The sequence below is a fragment of the Choloepus didactylus genome, chromosome 2 (genome assembly GCF_015220235.1).
Source record: "Choloepus didactylus isolate mChoDid1 chromosome 2, mChoDid1.pri, whole genome shotgun sequence".
Lineage (NCBI taxonomy): Eukaryota > Metazoa > Chordata > Mammalia > Pilosa > Megalonychidae > Choloepus > Choloepus didactylus.
The window spans coordinates 172,300,263-172,308,231 of NC_051308.1; positions in this window are offsets into that span (position 1 = coordinate 172,300,263).

The following is a 7,969-nucleotide window of genomic DNA, read 5'->3' on the forward strand; positions in this document are numbered from 1 at the left end:
TTATTATGGCATTATTCATAGCAGCTTAGAAACGTAGACAGCCTTGCTTGTGGCTCCTGTTGTCAGTGTGTGGATGTGGAGAGAGAAAAACATGCAATTTTGTAAATAGTTTTCTTAGTCTATGTTACGAAGAGCTACCAGCTTATTAGAAATAGGGCTGAACAAATAAGTTTGATATGTCAATAGATCAATTGACCTTCTGTTTACCATCATTTGCTCTCTTGATTCATTGTTGCACAATGATGTTTGAACACCCAAATTTATATTAAAATATGACATCTGGCTAGCAAACAGATGAAATCAAACTAAAATCAATTGAATTCAACAACAGCCGGAAGTGTAATCTTTACTGATAATTATTGTAAATAATGCACATCAGTTTGCTAATTATTTTATTATAGTTGTCATTTTACTGTTATTAAATGAAAATTCTAAATATTTGAACACATAGTTTACATTTTTCATGATACAAAATGATCAGTATGTCCTGCTTTCAAAATCATTACCAATTGATTCAGTCTATTTGAGTGCATGACCATCCACTTTCATTACTAAAATCTTCATATGAAAGATGTTCATTGTTTCTCTTGTAGTTTATTGACAGAGGCTCAGCAATACAATTTGCTTAGTATCAATGAAATCTGCTGGTATCAATGACCTTTAGTCCTGGTTTTCCTAAATGTATATTTTTCTTTCATTTACATATATATTCACTTTAAAAATTTGTCTATATTCCAAACTATAGCAGGAGCCAAGGATTAAGAAATAAATAAGTCACTGTTTCATGTGCTAGTAATTGGAGAGAAACTAGATAATTAAAAATCAATATTTTGCATCCCATTATTCTTTTTCAAATAGAATCACATATATGTCATTTTCATCAGGAATCAATCCACATTTGCACACAATGGACAGTTCTAAAAAGCAATTGCTTTTTGTCTTGTTATTTATCTGGTAAGGTGGGAGTTTCACAGTCTGACTTTAGGAAAAAAATTGCAAAGTCAGTGATAGCATTCCCTTCTGAGACTATTATTTGACATGTATTCTCACACACAAGGTATGGTGAAAAATTGAGACAATTCTCTAGATAATTAAGGTTGTTATTTAGGGTTGCATTATCTAGACTACTGCTTTAATTCTCTATTTACATTTTTTATGTAGACATCTTGTTGCTAGTATAGAAATTTTTGTGTGTGTGTTGTTTTAAACAATTGTGCTAATATGGAGATACACACTTTGGTAAATGTGTCAAATGACTCTTAAATTACATGGAGGAGTATAATCTTGAATTCCATTTTAAATCCTTGTAATGTCATTACTAATGACATACTTGATGTTGACATTTTCAGATCTTCAAACCGTCCAATTTGAAAAGAAAGGAAAAACTTACCTACTATTTTCTGCCAGAAAACTAAAATTTGAGGAAAGAGAGTAACTTAACAGAAAAGATAATAATGTTTATATATAGGATTCCTTAAATATCTACCATTATGCTAATTTTGATTCCCCATTTCAAAGTTATAGTCAGTCGGGCATGCAAAACTCCTATGTGCAAGATATTCCAAACCACACAATTCAACAAAAAGACTGCATTATCAAATTAAAGCTTAAAAAATGAGAGTACTTATTCTAAGAAATAATTCTCACTTTGAATCATGCATGAAATAAAAATCAATGAAATAATATGAGACAACCATGCAAGTCTTCTTTTAATGGATTGTGTCTTAATAAATACCATATTCATTAAAAACTTTCATCCAAATATATTACCTTCACCTTCACCATGCCACTTTATTCTGATTATAAAATTTCACCTTATTAAGCATGAAAAATGGATGTGAAAGGAATAGAATATCAAAATATTAGTTAGTGTCTATAAACTAACAAGTTTTAACTCTGTTTTAAAACATCTAAAAATTAGGGAAATATTTAAGTAGTTTTGAATTTTCTTTAGTAATATTTCCAAATTTTGATTTTGCTTTATGCTCAATAAGTAGAAATAATAATCATATAGCCATATAATAATATACTATATAATGTAGAAATAATATACATATATAATATGCATAAAAGATATAATATTATGCATATATAAATCTCTCCCTTAAGGCAACATTTATTCCCATCTTAAGAAATAAATAGTAACCATTATTTTGTTTAAAATATATATAATGGCTTATTATTTAGTTTATTAGTACTTTACTTGGTTAAATTTAGCTCCCAAGGGGAAAAAAATCTCTCATTAAGGGCAAATAAGAGAAATTCAGTCTCTAGGATGCTCTTTTCCACCCTATTATAAGGATATTTTTAAAGGAAGATAATAGAACTGCATTTTGAAATGTCTGAAATATTTGTGCAATTTACTACACATTCCTTTCAGTAATAAAGTGATTGGCTTGCTAAATGGAAAAGAAAGTAAAATAAATCCAAAACTAATCTAAATAAGTTATAAATTACTAAATATGTAGCTTGTGACATTTTTTCAATTGATTAGATAATTTTTTTACTTAAAATTTTCTTAAAAATAAGAAAACACATGATAAGAGGAAAACACAAAGAGTTATATATAATACTTAAGGTAAGTAATTATCTGACATAAATTCAGATTGTGATAAGTCTTTTTAAATTAAAGATTATTCTACAAGGGATCAAAATTCAGATGCCTGCAGGAGCCAGACAAAAAAATTAAGTCAGGCAGTACAAGAGTATGGAAAATATGTGGAGTTAATGGCAAATCAGAGAGTTTAAGCTACATTTGAAGACATTTAATTTGAAATATTAATTAAATAAAACACTGAACCAATCAAAGCCCAACTTGAACATAGCTGAGACCCAGAGATCCCCAGTCGCAATCTCTCCACACAAAGCCTCAGCTACTTGTGATTAATTTGGAAAAAAGTAAGGTTGTGATACTAAATAGTCAGGCCTTGACATAACTCAACCGAATCTGATAAAATATTCCAAAATACAAACTCTTGAGAAAAATAGTTTATGAGTAAATAAGTAAAATTTGCTTGTTAGTACATTAATTAGTTTGGAAAGAGTAAGCTATTTGAGCATAATTAAAATATGATTTTAATAAAAATTACAATTCTTTCCAAACATTTATGCTAATAATGAAGAAAAATTTTCTTAAATAAACATAATCTTTACTTTAAATTCTCTTTAATTGTCACAAATTGCAAAAATAAAGAAACTGTACTTTGTACTGGAGTTACATCCTCATTTTTACTTTTTGATTGAGATTAGAAGAAAGAATTGTCAGCCCAAAAAATTAGCTAAACTTATAAGTCAAAGGTTATAATTAAAATCATGATTGCATCATTTTATAATTTAATTCAACTAATGTATTAGTGTTCTCAAGGGAAACAGAACCAACAAGATATCTATCCACACACACACACACACACACACACACACACACACACAAGATTATGTATAAGAATTGCCTCATGCAATTCTCATTATATGTAAGAATTGGGTCATGCAATTCTGCAGCCTGGCAAGTCCAAACTCTATAGAGCAGGTCATAAGCTGGAAACTCCCATAAAGGTAAAGTTGAATTCCCCAGGGGAAGTTGGTTGGCTAAAGAAGAGGCAAAAATTCTTTTTTCTTCTTGACTTCAGAAATACTGAGTTCTGGCTTTTAAAAGCTCCAACTGATTGCATGAGGATTCTTCCCACATTGCTGACGACACCCTCTTTTGTTGGTTGTAGATGCAATCAGATATAGATGTAATCAACTGATTATTGATGCAAATTCATGTATGAAATACCCTTACAGTAACAATCAGGTCAGAGTTTGGTTGACCAAACAACCAGACACTATAACCTAGCTAGCTGACAATGAAATTAACCATCAAAACTAGTAATTGTTTAGGAGCTCATGCACCTGCATGGTGCTAGATATAGGGATAAAATGTCATTATAAACAATGCCACCAGTTCTGAAATGGCACAAATCTTTAACTATGTAGATACAGCAATTCCAAAACAGTAAAAATGCATAGGTATTTTTGTATAAATAAGTATTAAAATCAACATGTTTTGAGTAGTCTTTTACAGTAATGAATTCAGTGAATAGTACTGTAGTAAATATTAATAAAAAGAAATTAGCATAATAGGCCAAGTCCTTGTCCTCAAGGAGCTTCCTTCTGGTCAGGGAAGAAAAATAATAATAGAACACAGAAATAAATCAATATGTTAGTTGATAATGAATGTTATGAAGAAAAATGAAACAGGGTAACATCATTGGGGAAAGAATGCTGCTATTTTTAGACTAATCTCTTTGAAAAGGTGATATTTATGCAGAGGCCAGAATGAAATGAGAAAGATAATTGTGGGACTATCTGGAATGAGACTACTCTAGCCAGAGAGAAAAGTGTCAGTCCTAGTCTGGCACGACTTTGAGGAACAACAAGTAGACCAATAAAGCTGTAGTGCAACAAATAACAGAGAGTGTAAGAAAACATGCTCAGAGAGGCAACCAGAGCCAACCTATATATTAAAAGAAACATCCCAAAAACTGTGGGAAGTAATTAAGGAAATTATAGTGGAAGTAGAGAGATCAATTAGAAAACTATTGCCATAACCAAAGAGAAAAATGAAGGTGGCTTGAACTATGCTACTACAGTACAGCTGATGAGAAATAATAAACTATGAAATATATTTTAAGGAGTGACAAAGAATTTACCAGTGGTCTGGATGTGAGGTGTGATAAAAAGAGTGAAGTCAGATAAAACTCCAAGACTTGGGCCTGAACAAATAATAAAATAGAGTTTGTATACAATGAGACAGAAGATTTGGAGGAAATAGCTTTCAGGGTATAGAGCACAGAGAAATCAAGAGTTTTATGGGGCATATGTTAAGTTTGAGGTACATATTATACATTTACGTTGAGGTGTCAATAAGTAGGAGGATATACAAGTCAAGTTCCATGGAGTGGTGCAGGCTAGAGACATAAATTAGCTTTTGACCTGGAAATGCTATTTAAAGCCATCGGACCAGATGAGATTACCTGACCAGGTGGTATTGTTAGAGAGATGATTTAGCGACTAAGCACTAAAGAACTAAGTGATGAGGAGTGTGCATCAAAGGAGTTCGAGAAAAAGCAATGAGCTTTAACAAAAAACAGCAGACTTGTATGTTCAGAAGCCAAATGAAGGAAAGATAGTGAAGGCAGAGGTAAAAATAAATTGTTTTAAATCCAACTGACAGATCAACAAAGATGATGACTTAGAATTATCTAAGGCAGTAATGTGGGAGTCATTGGAAATCCTGACAGAGTAGTTTTACTGGGGTGGTGTGATTAGAAAACAAAGCCTGATTGAAGTAGATCCAACAAATAATGGGTTAATAGTAACTAAAAAACATAATCATAAGCAACTCTTTGAGAGAACCTAAAACATGGAGAGGTAGCTGGAGGGAAGTATGAGATCCAGAGAAAATTTTTTAAAATTTAAGGTATGAGTTGATAAGAATATGTTAAGTGGTTGGGCAAGTGGGAAGAAAAATTATTGAGGAGAAAATTATGACAAAAAAACAAACTTGAATAAGTGAAAAGTGGATCCAGTGCAAATAAGAATGTTGGCATTTCATCGATCCTCACTGGGGAAGGCAGAGTAAATGCTTGCAAGTACAAGTAAATTGGTAGATTTGATTGTGGAAGCATATGGAACCTCCCTTGGTTTGCCTTTATTTTCTTAGTGAAATAAGAAGGAAGGTCTTCATTGGAATGTGAAGTCTTAGACAGCTACAAGAATAATTAAATAGTTGCCTCTGAGGTGGAAGGACAGTTTTGGCCAGCAAATGATAATACAATTGCTGTGCAGCACTGAAAGCTATTTGAGGTGTGCAGGCCTCTGAAGTGATCCCAGGCAGCATAGCTGTGTCTCTTTCTACAACATTCTTAGGCCCTGCTGGGGCAAGTGTTGAGTATGTGTAGAGCTGGCTGAAAAACAAATTTAGGATTTTTCAGTCTTGATTACTATGGAATGTAGAGAAGAGTGGTTAATGGTTAATGGATGGCATAAGCAAGGAAAGCACTATAATAATAGACAGTGATGTTTAACCCTGATTTAAAAAGGAGGGAAAGCATGGACAGAGTAGAATGATTGGATCAAAAATTGAAGTCTAGATGGATAAGTGTGTTTTAATGCAAAAGAGGAATACTTTAGGTGTCACTTTTTTTAAGCTTTCTTCAGATACCATTCACATACCATAAAATTCATCCTTTTAAAGGTAACAATACAGTGATTTGTAGTATATTTACAGAGCTGTGGAACCATCACCACTAAGACATACTAATGAGCGTTCTATGTTATCTGGGTTTCATCCATTTATTCTTTCTTTCGTTAGTTCATTCAGTACTTTTTTATTGAATACCTAATATGTAGGAGGACTTGGTCTTGAAATGGCAGATAGAAAGCCCCAAGGCCATATATATGTTTAATGTGTTCAGGAAACAGAGAAATGGCCTGGGTGGCTAATGTTGAGTCATTAGATGAGGTTAGGGAGGTAAGGAGAGACCAGATATGTAAAGCCTTGTAAACCAAGGTAAGGAGCTATGATTATATTCAAAATACCTTGCATGCTATTGGAGCATTTTCAACAGAGAACTTAAAGTATCTAATTCACATTTCAGAAAGAAAAATGCTATGTGGAGATGGGAATATAGGGAAGCAAGTGTGCATACAAGCAGACATAATAGAAGCCTATGGTACGATATAATGTCATCCTTCTCTATGTCTGTCTTCCTGAATTTTTCACTGTCAAACAAACAAACACACACACAAAAAAAAAACCAAACCCTGAAATTGTGGTGACTATATTATTTTTTTGTCTGAACATTTTTTTCATAAATGTTCAAGTAGTCAAAATGAATATAATCAGGATTTTGGTGATATTTGGTGCCCTCCATTCCATTTGAATAGCTTAAAGATGACTGCTCAGAGGAGATAAGTTATTTTGGCTGGCAACTGAAATGATGGATGATAACTCTTCATAATGAATTCATGCATTTATTCAGAAATTATTTATTTGGTGTTACAATATTCTCATTACTGAGGACTGGTCAATGGTATATTTCTGTCCTTTTTACCATTAGATATCACTCATATATCATCAAACTCAATTGACTTTTATTTTAGTGGATCTAAAGCCCTTCTAATTGGAAATTCAACTTACTAAGAGCTCATTGTAAAGGGGGCTTCTGGTTCTTGGTTTTTCTCTACATGTACCTCATATGAAACAAAGAAAAAAAAGGAAGTAATCTTCTTTCATCTTACTTTTTCCTGTACAAAATGAGAACAATAAAACACAAAACATAAAAGGATAAGAAAATAAATTTTAACCAAATTATCTTGAAATTCCATTACAGATAGTAGTATATAGATTTTTATATAAATTTGAAAATATGCATGCAAATCTATAACCCCCCTTTTAAAATTTCGATCTATAATCTTTATTGTATAATGGAACATAGACTAGTTGAAACATACACTTTATGCTTAGGATTGCCTACTTTAACCTATCAGTCCCTTACAGACATCTTTCTTCTAAGGGGGAAATGAGGGAACAGAGACAATCTGTCCTGTTTATTAATTTCAAATATACCCATTGGATTAGTTACTCCATCTCCTCTGGGGCAGAGTAAACAGAGTGAGTAAACAGAGAAGGAATAGTTTTGTGAACAGTTAGATTCCATCAAGAAGGAAGGACATATCAAACAGGGAAAATAAGCATGCCCTCTAACAGATTTTGTTATACTTTTAAATCTTTGCCAATTAAATAGTTGAAAATAAGATATTAGTGATGTTTTATTCACACTTTTAAATTAAGAATGTGTAATTCTTCTTTGGACATTTGTACATTTTCATTTGTTAGTTTCTTGACTATTTTTTATTGAGATTTCTTTGTATTGCTTTCTAAGAAGCTTTTTACACAAAAGGTATCAAGTTCTGTTTCCTATGT